The 14,538-nt window shown below is 39.4% G+C and overlaps 1 protein-coding gene across 1 annotated transcript in view; it reads right to left on the reverse strand.

The window, feature by feature from the left end:
• LOC150096939 (zinc finger homeobox protein 3-like) overlaps positions 1-11,973 on the reverse strand; it is a 156,748-nt gene extending 144,775 nt beyond the window's left edge. The window contains exon 1 of the mRNA XM_090408098.1: positions 11,846-11,973. The gene's annotated coding sequence lies outside the window, so the exon portion shown is untranslated. The remainder of the gene's footprint in view (positions 1-11,845) is intronic.
• Positions 11,974-14,538: the final 2,565 nt, after the last annotated feature.

A 14,538-nucleotide genomic window follows, 5' to 3' on the forward strand; every position in this document is an offset into this window, starting at 1 on the left:
GAAACCATGGAAAATGTACTTCATATTTAGTTTGAAATTTATTCAGTTGTGCGATCAGTTTATAGACTATCAAGTGGTTCACCTTCCCCCCACCCAACCTTTTTATTTTTCCAAAAAAGGAACACTGCAAAGTAGAGAATCCATGTTTGTTGATTACGGAAGAAATTTTGAAAGCCCGACAATCAAATAGCCTAAATAAAGACATTAAACGAAATTATATTCCAAACATGGATTCTCTGATAAATACTGCAAGATTAAAAAAAAAAAAAGTTAAAGTATATATTGCAAAACCATTTGCCCATCATCTGTCATCATACTATCACAAACTCGGAATCCTGTAATTTTTGTGCTGACTGGAAGACACCTTTCAGTATCTTGAAAAAAAGATTTCATGTTTGGTCTGATACGATTTTCGGTTAATCTAATCCTATGGTGCTAATGTGCCATAGCTTTACAACCTTTTTTTGAACGAGATAATCATGGATAATTCGAGTATACTACACATAAGCTAAACTTTAACTGTGAATCAAAATTAGATTACGTACTATCTTTGTAGCATTTGTTTGTGCATCTGTAACAGGATGCAGTATAACAGTACCATTGGTGGGCCGAAAGTTAACTCAGACACCCTACTCTGTAGTCATTGCATGATTTTGTGCTATTTAGACGTCTATTAGGTGATGGCACACCAGGTGATTCAAATCATCTGCCATCTGGTTAAAACAGGACATCAAGTTAATCTCAGTGCATGAACCCCTCATTACGATAAAGATAAAAGGTTGTAGTAATGTGGTTAACCCGAAGACAAAATTCATCCACGAAATATTAGAACAATTTATTACAATAACAAAGTACTGTAGTTTCACACGGCAAACATGCATATACTTTGATAAGCCTAACTAAATGAGTTAAAAGTTGCTTATACAAGTAGAACGAAATTCCAACGATGCTAGATATATCAAAGATTTTAGTGGGTGTTTTATAAATATACGATATACGATCCATGCATCTATCTCTGTGAGATTGGCATATAGCAGAACTAAAAATATTAACTGAAGAAAATGAGAAAGACATTTAAAAAAAAAAAATATTTCTAGCTCTAATGAAAACTATCCACTTATCTTCCACCCGGAAGTTAGAAAAGGGTGTAAATAAATTACCCTTTCTACATACAACTATCCAATGAGGTTCAGTTACGAATTGAAAATAACATCTCTAAGAGCTGGCAGACTTGTCAGAAAAAAAAACAGACGTAACGTTTCACTATCTCTCTCTCTCTAAATAAACAACTTTTAATCAACCCTACAATCCCCACATGTCCGGGTGCAAATTGCAGGGTTCCGTCCCTCTGTGGGTGGCAGAGGTCGTGATGTGGACGGCCCAGTATCCTTCTCTACGCAATATCACACAAAGAGAAGTATTGTTGCATCACTTGTAGTGTGAAGGAAGTGTAGACTAATGGCGTGTTCTACAGAATAAGAAGAAATCTGATACCCAAGAAGGGGGCTTAATTCTCCTGAGAATAAAAGTGCCAACGCAAATTTAAAAGGTTCCAAATAACACCCATGAACCACGGGGATTACTTGGAAGATACATAACAGTAACTCTTTTCAAGTGTTCAAATACTGGTAAAATATTATAAATTAATTTTAATACTTGAAGACGAATTAAGACATCTGGAGTATATATTTCGTTAACATCTCAAATATCACGTTTCTTATCGAGATCTGGATAAAAAATCTCTTGTGAAACAGGTATAAATAAATTAGTGGCGATATGGGACTGTAAAGCTTAAAAAAATTGGCTCACTACCTTGTCTGTCTAGTTAATCGCATAGACTAGTTTGTAAAAGGAACATTTAGATGTTCCTGCTATGATAAACAGTGTCAAATACTATTTAATAGAAATTTGGGTTATCAGATTATACGACATGTAGGATAAATATTTCTGTAGATGTTAGTGTTTATATCTCAGTCGGTTTCGGATGCTAAAAACCTTATAGCTTTTCAACTGGGAGTGAATTAGCCATTCTCATTCGAATTAAAGAATTTTCGGCCTAGAAACTGGAGTTCTTCATCCAGCAACCAAGCCAGAGAATGTACGCAATTTACACACTAAAATATATATTTAGATATGACTAATCAACGTACCCTAAAATTATGGTTACAAAACCAATCTGTAGGATCTTATGCGGGGTGTAAGCACCTTAGATTAGTATTATTTATATATGTACCCATCTGTACGCACGCGCACACACACAGGTAACACAAAAACCTCTCAACATCTGATTTCATGGTTTCTGTTTAAGTAATCAAAATTATGTGTGTGTAAATCCCGTGGATTTAATATCACACCAGCTTTATGACTGCAAAGACCAACCATGTGAGATTCTCAGAATAAAAAAAGATTCCTTTATAAGCGAACATTTAGTTTTATAAAAATTAAACAAGATCTTAATTATGGTATACCATGACGATTGAGCTACTTTATCACGAATATCAGAACACCATAAAGTGTAGAACTGAATATCCCTATAGAGTATACCTAAGCTCACGAATACGTAAGAGCATCTCTAATGAACCTGCTCCAGATTTAGCCAGTGATTTTTTTCAGCTCATCGATCTTTCTATAGTGACAACAAACCCTGAAAAATAGAAAGCTTCGATGTAACTATACTATTCAGAGCTACCCGCCAATGCTCATCAAGCCGAAGCCAACCAATTCAAGAATTAAACGGTGTCTAGAACTCCCACCCTGCCCTCCTATTAGTAGCAAAGTGATGGTCCCTGTCCTGTTTGGCCCACCAAGTGAAAGACGCTATTCAGTGGAGTCGACCCACAGCCAAACCCAGCCATTAATGCCAACGACAGAGAAAGGCGAATGTCGTAAATATGCTTTACAGCCAAACAAATCTCTGGGACCTTCAAGTAGCCGACAGTCCCTACCCTAGCTAGCACTCCGATTCTCCCACATGACTCTATTAATACCGGTCTACAGAGAAACATTTTCGAGGTTTAACGGCGTCAGCGGAAGGGTCCGGACGAAAATCTAGGCCTTAATAAATAGAAGGACACGACAATGGGATTCGTTTAGTTTGTAAACTAATTTTGCTCATGTCGCTAGGTGGCAGCAAAATCATGAGAGAAATGTTTATAGGGCACATACACACATGTAGGAGAATAAGGAAGCCATTGAGTGTCAGCACGTGCCAATGGATAGGCTTGTTTATTCACATGTTGGAGAAACAGACGCACCAGATGGCTGACATTCATTTGTTTCAGATCTCGACCCGGAGTAGACCCCCATCGGGCATTTATTTCCTCTGATTGCAAATCACTGGACGTCATCCCGAATATTATTCCATCCTTCAATTCTCCATTTTACCTTTGTACTAAAATCCAACTATCCAGTTTAATGAAGCTAAATATAGACTGTTTTTAAATAACCAAAGAGCCATGAGAAGATAGGAAAGGATTGGAAATAGCGTCAGTGGGTCACTAACCGACGTTGGGAGTGGTTACAGACGACAAGTTCTGTATATCGATCATAACCCAGCATATTACCGCGTGTCTATGGCTCTCATAGATAAGCAAAGATCGGCAAACTCATTTGAAAGCTCAACGCACCAAACAACTCAATAAGATGCACGGGTAGTCTTTGTTTAGAGTCCATACAGTAGTGACCGAACATTAACTGGGAGTCCTAGTATAATAAAACACGAAGTTATGTTATAAGAATTCATTAATTATAACAAACATGTTTATAAAGTCCTATAGACTTTTTTAAAAGAATGTTTTGATTAAAAGCTAATTCTGATTTATAATATTATACCTGATTTAATCTACCGGCAATTAGAAGCTGCAGAAGTCAAGAGAAAAAACATCTCGTACTTGGAATATTGGCACATCCTTTGTTCTAGCATCTCATAAACTCGCCTCGGCATTAGCGATCCCTGTCAAGAATAGCCCTCGGGCTGGTAGCGGCTTCTATCTCTCCCACACACCTCCAGCAGGACAGAGAAGAGAGCGAGTGTGTAACATCATCGAGTGTACCGATCGAAAACTTGGAGGAATACACAAGCCTTGCTGCCTTCTGATGGCTTGACTAACACAATTAACCACAACATGAAATGCACTGACTCGCGAAGCAATTTAATCCCTAAAACGATGATCTGGGCAATCCATACCATGAGTCCAATGCTTCGTGTGTTTACCACCAAACAAAGCACGCGTCGAAGAATCAACATCCACCTAAAACTTAGAGAGTAAGATGAGGACGAATTCGTACTCGATCTAAAACAATTGCAATTACGAAATTGCAATTGTTTTAGATCGAGTGTATGTCGATTGTAGAATAAGGAAATGTTTCAGAGCTGTTAGTGCTATGCGTTTCAGGGCTTATTCTGTACACGTTACTCATTGAACAAAAGCATGGTATTACAATAACACCGGCATATGTTTATTTAGAATCTAGAATTAGAATTGAAAAGTACAGTCTTATCTACTCGCAAAAAATCTACATTCTTGCAACACCTATAAATATTAAATTAGTAAAACAGACATTTTTCTTGCTATATTGAAAGTTTGCAAATCAGAAAAAAAATAATTCATATAAGCACACACACACATACGTTAATAACAGCCAATTAGGCTTAAGACAATACTGTTGCATTTATGCGCAGTATTGTCATTCCAAAAAGACACATAAATGTAACGGTGATATTCTATTAGGTAAGAGAGTTGCCACATCTTCAAATTACTATTTTTGAAGACACAAATTCACAATTCACGTTATGCAAAACAAACTATGTTGCAAATGGAAAGCAAATTTCTACGCCTTGTTTTACAACGCTGCCAAACCAGCTACTAACAAAATCATGTAACGGTAGACAAGGCGAGATACTTTTGAATATCTCCATTCGCTATCAGCTGATTGGACCTTAAGATATGAAGTAAATACTTCATCAGATAAATACATTTCGCAAAATAGTATAGGTTAATTATGAAAACAATAAAAAAAGTTAAATAGAAAATATATGAAATCAGAAAAGACCACCGTTGATTAAAAAACGAACTATGTTATTATGTCCATGTGCGACACCATTCTGTAATATTGATGAGTATTTTATATATTCGTTATAAATGTATACAGTATTGTTTCCCAAAAACAGATGGAATGATCCCAGTCATCAATCTACCTCGTCATCTAATGCGAGAGTTCCTGAAGCTCAGGCTACTCAGTTCTCCAAGAGTGAGAACATGACAACTGGTGCTCGCCCATCATTAACTGAGCCCCTTAAGAAAACGAATCTTCAACATCAAGTAAGAACATATGCTGATGTGGCCCGCTCCAAACAGATAGTACAAACCCAGAACCGGAATACTCCACACTCAAATCTATCAGCTGTTATCACCTCTTCTCTTGCAAACATGCTCCAGGATTTCAGCAACTCAAATCCATCCTTAAGTGTCACAAAAAGATTCCTACAGCAAACCCAATCCATATTATCTGCACTCTCTGATGCATAGGAAAAAAATCGTCCCAAACTCTCTTAGGATTATCGGTTGGAATGCCAACGGTATAAAAAACAAACTATTAGAAATCCAGGAATTTAATAATAGATACAACCCAGATATACTGCTAATTAATGAAACTCACCTGAGGCCTGCTGACACCCTGAAAATCAGAGGGTATCAGATTTACAGAAACGACAGGCTTGGGTATAGAGGTGGAGGTACAGCCACTCTTATCAAAAGCTATATCAATCATCACTCAATAACCAACCCTACTACCACCAACCTCGAAATCACAGGAATCAATGTTCTCACAAACTCAATTGGGAACCTCAAAATTTTTTCTGCTTACAACCCTCCATTAAAGACATTATTGACCTCAGATCTGGATGCCATCCTTGGAGTAAAAGGACCGATCATCATCGCTGGAGACCTCAATGCAAAGCATCCTGCTTGGAACAGTAAATCCACTAACAAAAATGGTCGTATCCTTTCTAGCTACACAGGATTAAACCATGCTGTTGTGGCTGGACCTACCGAACCAACTCATCTCAGTACATCTGGCACTGCTGACATCTTGGATATAGCCATCCTGCAAGACATTAAACTACAGTACAGCCTTACATCACTAAACGAGCTGTCGTCGGATCACAACCCAATTCTACTGCAATTGGGAGAACAAGAATGCCTGTCTCCTCCTCATTCAGGCATATCGTGGGAGAGATTGTCTAAAGCACTTCGGGATCAAATAGGACCCGTCCCACACATATGCACACCAGAAGATGTGGATTCTGCAGTGACTAGCCTCACCCAACAGATTAAGTCCGCTATAATGGTTGCAACCTTCCAGAAACCTGTTCCCAAGCCTGATCGTTTGCCTGAGGACATTATGGACCTGATCAGAGAGAAGAACAGAGCTAGGAAGAGATTTCGTAACACTCGCGCTCCTCAGGATAAGACAGTGCTTAATAGATTGAATGGAGCAGTAAGAGATGCACTTAAAACGCATAGAAACGAAGTTTGGGATAAAAAGTTAGCCTCTATCTCACCTATTGATCACTCTATCTGGGGCCTACTGAGAAACATCAAAAACAAAAACAGATCCCTCCCCCCTATAATCTCAAACCAGGGCCTAATCCACACAGATGCAGATAAGGCAGAAGCCATACTTAAAAATCTTGAGGATCAGTGCAAACCATCTTATAACAACATTGATTTCAATCATCTGTATAAAATCCACAGACAGGTTAGACATGCACTAAACCTCCCGGATACCAGTGCCGATCATATTGCACCCGCATCACCTGTTGAATTATATGATATTATTAAAAAACTTAAGAACAATAAAGCTCCTGGACCAGACAGCATCTCAAACAGGGTGATCAAGCTGCTGCCTCGAAAAGCTATAGTGCATCTGACCAGTATAATAAATGCAATCTTAAGACTTCACTATTTTCCTTCCACCTGGAAACTGGCTGATGTGATTCCTATACATAAGCCAGGCAAAGACCCACACTTACCGCAGAATTATCGTCCAATCAGTCTCATCTCCAACCTGGGTAAGATTGCAGAGAAGGTCATCCTCTCACGACTCCAAACCTCAATAAATGACCTAAACATCCTCCCTAAAGAACAGTTTGGTTTTCGGCAACACCATAGTACTACCCAGCAAATCCATAGAATTGTGGAATATATCATCACCAGCTACAACTGGCGCCAGTACACAGGAGCTGTTTTCCTAGACCTATCTAAAGCATTTGATAAAATCTGGCATTTTGGACTCCTGCACAAACTTATCTCAGCCGGCATCTCACTAAAAATGGTTCATCTAATCCGTTCATATCTTCAGAATAGAACAATGCAAGTTAAAATTAACGGTTCTATATCGTCCCAGCGCCATATCTTTGCTGGAGTGCCACAGGGATCTCTACTGGCTCCATTGCTGTTTTCTGTATACATGTCAGACATCCCTCACAATCCGATGACTTCCATTTTAGCGCTGTATGCGGACGATACGGCAATACTAACCAGATCCCTCAGACCCCACTTCGTTACTAGAAAGCTTCAAGAAAACATTCTAAAGCTGGAGGGTTGGTTCTCTAGGTGGAGATTGGAAGTCAACCCCCTGAAAAGCTCAGCGGTTCTTTTCTCAAAAAGGCCAATGTCTCCTGCAGGAGATGTGTTACTATTCAATACTAAAATTCCCTGGCAGACAGAAACAAATTACCTGGGTGTAATTCTCGACAAAAAGCTATCTTTCAACCAACATATCAAGTCTGCATGTGCAAAAGCATCTAAAGCCATAGCTCAGATTTACCCGCTAATTAATAGAAATAGCAAGCTCAGCAACAGAATCAAATTGCAACTTTACCAGATGACGATTCGTCCCATAATCACCTATGCCTCTCCAGCCTGGAGCCACACCTCTAACGCTAACATTATCAAGATTCAGCGTGTGCAGAACAAGTGCTTGAGAACGATTCTGAACGCCCCGTGGTATGTTAGAAACAGCCAGCTCCATAGAGACACAAATATTCCATATATTCTCTCTTATCTACAATCCTTAGCTTCCAAGTTTTTTCTAAAGACGTCCACACACCCCAATGATTTGATTCAACAAGCTGCAGCATATGAGCCAACGGACATATTCAAATATAGAAGACCAAAAACTATATTAGCCTCCTATAACGATGCATAATCTCCATGCCCATTCAGGGCGAGCAAACTGCTCGTAAATTTTACCCTCACTGTAACCACGACAGATAGCGGGGAATATGAAAAGCATCTTGCTTCACCCTTAAAGACATAAATGTCAATTGTCAATTGTCAGTATTGTTTACTGCAGTGGCATTTTTTTTTCAGTAATTTTAATGTTTTATTAATTCTGAATTCAAATTTAAAGTAATGTTTTATTATTTTCTTACTAAATTCTAACGTTTTTTTTTTTCTTGATCGTGTGATTATATCGATTGTTAAATTGTTTTCCGATGTTCATTGTGATTTAGTTTTGTTTGATTGAAAATACTTTGATTTTTTTTTTTTTTAATTTTCAGGTGATTAAATATTCTCTACCACTTTCTGTAATTTTTTTTTCCCCTCTGGTTCGCCCTTCTACAGTATTTCAAATATCTTCCTACTAATACGACTTCCATCACAATGTTGGTTTCGAAAATCTGGTTAACTAAAAATTCCTTTTGAGTTAACCTTTTAACAAAAAGGTTAACAAGAAAGGGATTAACTCAATAATTCTTTTGAGTTGCTGCACATTTTCTGGACCAAATTTTATCTAATTTACTTTCACTATGGTGTAAGACGTGGGTTTCAATCCAGTCTAGAATGCAAAGAGAACTTCATAAGAGTTTTTCAACTTTATTTCTCTCAAAATTAACAGACAATACCACCTGCCTCATAAACCTTAGCTTTTTCGGCTGTAATTTAAAAAAAAAAAACCAATCTAAAATTGGACAAACCAACCGGTGAACACACGCATGTAATCAGATTCTCACCCTTGAATTTACTTCAGTGCGATCCTAAATAATATTCATTCATATTTTTCATATTAATCGGAACGTGGTTTAAGGTAAACATTCTGAATTATAATAATAAATAAGTTACGGATAAAGATCAGAACCCGATTAAAAATAAAATATTAGGGAAAAAATTGGAGCTATTAATACTTAACAATGTGTTAGCAAAGATAATTTATTAGGATGGTAAAAAAAAAGATTTTTGAAGCAAAAAAGACAGAGAAAAAGACTAATACCCAATTCAATTGATACTGTTATTGTAGATCTAAATTATGTACGACAAAATGTTGATGTAAAACATTTTTTTATTAACCAACATTAATATACAAACAACATGAACGCGATGGTAAGAATGACTCCGATGACTTAATATTATCTCTATACTTGTACGAACTTTTTTTATATTCACTACTCCACACACAAATGCTATTTGCAACAATGAGTATTGCAAATAGATTTGCAATATGCAAATATGCTTATGCAAGATTTCGTCATCCTGTACTGAAGATATTATCATGGAAATTGTACAGCATAGAATATTCATACTTCGCGGCAGCTCATTATAACTGTCTCTTCATTATAAAGATGCTGATTCTATCTTTCTATTTTAATGAACGTTTAAAAAATAATTATGCTTCTCAGCGCTAATTAACATTAATGGGAAAACGACTACAAGGACCAGTATAAATGAGAGAGGGTAGAATTGGGGGGGGGGGGGAGAAGAACTTTCACTGATTGCATAAAAAAGTGCAAAATCAAAATAAGTTCGAAGAAATGGTGTAGTATTAACATAATTAAACCGGATTTCCCTGGAATACGTGGGAAACGAATGAATACAAGAAGGCTGAGACTGGAATATCACAAACTGCGGATCTAACAGGATGTAATATTCAGATTGACTGAACAGGTGAATGCACTCGGCCAATTGGTTTTCCCATCGCGACGTGGTGTCAAATAGTTTGGAAAATGAAGAAGCTTTGAGATATGGCGAGAAATATCAGACTGAAAGAATAATGCCTCATCTAAAAGTAATAGAAGGAAAGAAAAAAAAAAAAACGGCGATGTGAATTGTTCATTAAATATGCAACCAACTTGGGTTTAATCTTGTATATCCAGTGGTGGCGAATCAAATTCAGTCTATTCTAAGATGCTTCTTCTCTTTTGTGAGTTAAGATACTATTTTAATGGTTCGTATTTCCGTTTCGGGAAGAGGGAGTCGCATAAAACTTCAGAGATTATTTTCGTGGTTCACGATTTGAAATCTGAATGAGATTTAGTGAGCTTAGACAGATCTCTGGAAAATGGCACGCAGTCCGATGGAATACTTCAGTGAAAAAACGTAAACATGTTCTTCAAATGTCATATTTTTCTGAACCACCAACTGGGAAAAAAAAAAAAAAAAAAAAGGAAGAACAATGAGAAATACCAGACACCTGACCACTCAACTCAAACACGAGTTTAATTTTCTAAACAAAAATCTCCTTAAATTTCGCAAGTGTATGCTTCTTATTTTTATTTTTTTATTTGCAATGAAAATTTACTGCGATGGGCGAAGGTTTTTTTTCTGTGTAGAAATCAAGAAAGGATAAACAGGATGAAATTTGGAAGCAGTGTCCAAAGAGTGAAATATTTGCTTTGGGACTATAAGACCACTACTCCCCCTCCCCCCTTATAAAAAATGGGACCACCCGTTGCCGAGCAAATCGCAGCAGGTCTCTATGGAGGGATAGTCGCCATTTTATGCACGGCCATAAAACCAATTAAAAACAACCATTTCTCATCCAAGTTTTATTAAGCTGCCAGTTTTTCATGCGCACTTCTCCCCCCCCCTACTCCCCCTACATCGCTACGCCACCCCTGTCTGTGCGAATGGAAGAACTTCCTGCATGCTAATGAGACCGCAGTGAGAGGTGTCAGGCGCGGGTTGGACGTGTAATTAGCGCGGTTATTGGTGTCGCTACGGGGCCCCCGCTAGTGCCGCCCCGTACGGCGGCGCTGACAGGGCGACCGCCGGCGACTCGGGCACGTTAACAAGGTCCGCCATTGTCCTAGCAACGGGCAACAAACACACCTATTTACACGGACGGCGAGCTCATTAACAAGAGACCTAATTACTGGGTCGGGTCTCCTTGACAACCCGCAAGGACAGCGTCCAGGATAGCACGCGAGACAGAAACACGATTCTTTCCGATAGGCAAAACAGTGAGAAATATTATCAACGGTATTTTCAGAAATCACGGACGAATCGAGAAAACTTCGTTGGAGTTTTCTGTCTTGAGCGAGAACAGACCGAAATCCGGAACAAACATCACAATAACAACAAAAACTGTTGATCCGATGACGCACACACACACACACACACACACAACGATCGCTTCATTTCAAGCGTTCACAATCCACACACGCGTCCAAAATTCACAGGCGTGAAACATTCCGACGACCCCCGCTGCCGCTTGGAACTGTGCGAAGGGAGAACGCAAACGGTAAACAAAACTACAAGTGGTCCCACGTAGCATGAAGAGTTACACCAACCGGAGTCGTACTCAATGCGCCAAGCTGTAAAGGCCACAACATCGTTCTGTCACTTCGGGGCACGTGATCCAAGCCACGTAATCCAGTTTTCACTCCCCCCCCCCCACCTAACCAATCCACAGAGTCACAAACAGAAAGAAAGAGAGAGAGAGAGAGAAAAAAAAAAAAGAAGAAGCAAACAGGGTTGAGTGAGAGAGCGCGCGCGCCCTCCCGTAGTTCGCGACAATAAAGAAAAAGGGAGGGGGTTGACACTGCAAGAATGCGACCACTTACTTGACATGACTTGCTCGGAGATCGGAAACTCCACATCACGTCCCTAAAGTGTCGTGTTTGTCGAGTCACAGTTTCCTTGGTAAGTGTCGACCGGACCAGAGACCGCACACACCCTCCCCTTGTGCTATCTACATCTAAAGCGTAATTAATTCCGAAGATTGCATTCCCCAACCAATGGCGCTCTGCTCCTGCGCAAACAGGGCCCGCGTTTTATTGGTTACAATTATTTTGGAGTCCACGCTTGAGCGACTTGCCATCAAGAGAGGCGCTCACGATGCCCAAGACAATACCAGCCGTTACGGAAACGAGGGGGGAGGGGAGTACACACATGAGGGGGGGTCTCTTCATTTTCTCTTTTCGCTCCATACAATTACGCCATCTCCCGGTAAATTAAGTCGTCCACCAGAGGGCTGCAAATGACAGCTCCAGGGTGGACACACCGAGGCAACCAATTAAAATGCTAATTCTTGGTGATCGTAGACGGACACTGACCGATACAAATCCTGGCGGGTTGTCGGTGTATCGCGAGAGCCACTATTTTGCATACTACAACAAAGAGAGGACAGCACATCCAAACCTTGTTTCTTGCGACGGACCAGCTCCGTAGGGACTCCTTCTTCTCATTAATCCGCTCGAGTATGCAAACTCCCAGCGTACCACAAACATGACACATTCGACCTGCGGCTGCCGCGACCCATCAGCAAACGGCGCGCGCCTCACTCTGTATGCCCGCAGTTATGACAAGCTGACACCTTTATGGATCAGAGCAGGCACTGCCATCTATTGTCTCAGACAGCGAATACGGCGCATGTCCAATGCATGCAGAACAGCGTCTCTGACTACAGAATAGGCATGCATGGTACACGCACACAGCTACCACTGTCGGATGGCGTCCCTGATTTATATCGCCGCTTACGATCGGAGTGGTGGTGATGGTGGGAAGCGTATAACTTGCTAATAATACGAGACTGAACCGGCAGCAGGAGGTGATAATTTTGGACGACTTTTGACGATTACAATCACATAATATGCTAACGACAGATCCGTTAGCATCTTTTTTGAAGATGGCACAAATGTCTTGATCATTGCACAGTAACACGCTGTCAACAAAAAACAAAAATATAGATAGAAATTCCAATGGTCTGCTTATTGTTTATTAGCATCTCATTGTATGTTAGGTTAATGACCTTCCACTTTTGCCATGACAACAGTAATCATCTCCATTAGTTAGCACAGAACAGCAACATCACAACAAAAGAACTTTTATCTGAAATCTACTGTGCTGTAAAAGTAATGTTTCAGAAAATAGGTCTTCAGCCAGAATGCCATCAAGAAAATAGGAAAGCCTGTCGACGTATGAAAAAGAAAATAAATAAATAAAAAAACTCTGAGATAAACACTTCGTTCCAAACAAAGGTGTTTCACACCCAAACAACTTATTTGGAGACTTAGATATGTTTACACACTACAGTTCTCAGAGGAGAGTTAGTGCTGACACCTGGTGTTAGTAAATGTTCGGTTTCTCGAGATTTAAATAACAATAAATAAAAAAAAAGTGAAGAGAATATATGATATTTATTTCTGTTTTTGAAAACCGCACTAAATACATTTCTAATGGCGTTTGCATACCAGATTTACTGGATAATCACCCACACTTAGGATGAAGAACTTATGATGATTTCAATAGGTTCAATCCTCCGAACTCTTAGCAAAGCAAAAAAGAAATCGATAAAAAAAAAAAGAGTAGATATCTGCCAATCGATTAAGGATACGAAACTGAATTTTCAGTTATTCGGCGCCATCTGTTGACGTACATTCGTACTATGCTAATGAAACACGCAAATATAAGAGAATCAAAATTAATGGATCTTTACAGGGGTCGGATTGTCTTTTTTTTCTTTCTTTCTTTTTTTTTTTTTTTTTAACGGTAGTTTAGCAGCAGGTAGGGCAACCGCCTCATGGTTTCTATATAGTTCTGAATTCATTTCGCTCCTGCCTTAACTTCGCCCCCGTTTTTCAGACTATTTTCTATCCAGCACTTATTCACCCCCCCCCCTCTAAACTGAGTTGACCTTCTTCCGCTGTCGACAACCACTGACCTTGAAGAGCGACCCAGCCATACTTTTCTCCTTCAGGAAATAATTCGCGACAGAATTTAGTGAGCTCCCCCGCTTCGAACAAGGCCGACGACAGTTTTTCCAATCACGCAAACACGCTAGCATCGGCGACACCCCACCCCTCTCTCTCTCTCTCTTTCTATGTTCCCCCCCCCCTCTCCACCATCCCCCAAGCTGTTTCTTGCATGTACATCTTAGGTAGACTCTACCTCAATTTTTTTTTTTTTTTGTTGTTGTTAGGAATATCGTGACTTACACACTCAAACTTTCGCATGACCTGTGCAGATGTTTAAACAAAGATAAATATATTACACCGACATCCATCTAGGGTAGCGCCATCTAGCAGGAAATCACCCTAAAAATGATACATTCCGAATAATAGGAGTCCATTAAAGAAAAAAATAAAAATTGCGCGCTTTTCGGATAAGCTAATTAACTGTTTAAAATAAAGCAAAAGACAAACTGATCTTAGAACACACTCGAATGTCCGATAATACGCTGATGCCTCATGGCCTAAGCTGTGATATCTCTAAACAACAAGCGTTCACGGATAGTATTCCGGTTAGTAGCAACCGG

Source organism: Typopeltis vanoorti, chromosome 18 (genome assembly GCF_054136105.1).
Source record: "Typopeltis vanoorti isolate ZY-2024b chromosome 18, IOZ_Tvanoo_1.0, whole genome shotgun sequence".
Taxonomy (NCBI): domain Eukaryota; kingdom Metazoa; phylum Arthropoda; class Arachnida; order Uropygi; family Thelyphonidae; genus Typopeltis; species Typopeltis vanoorti.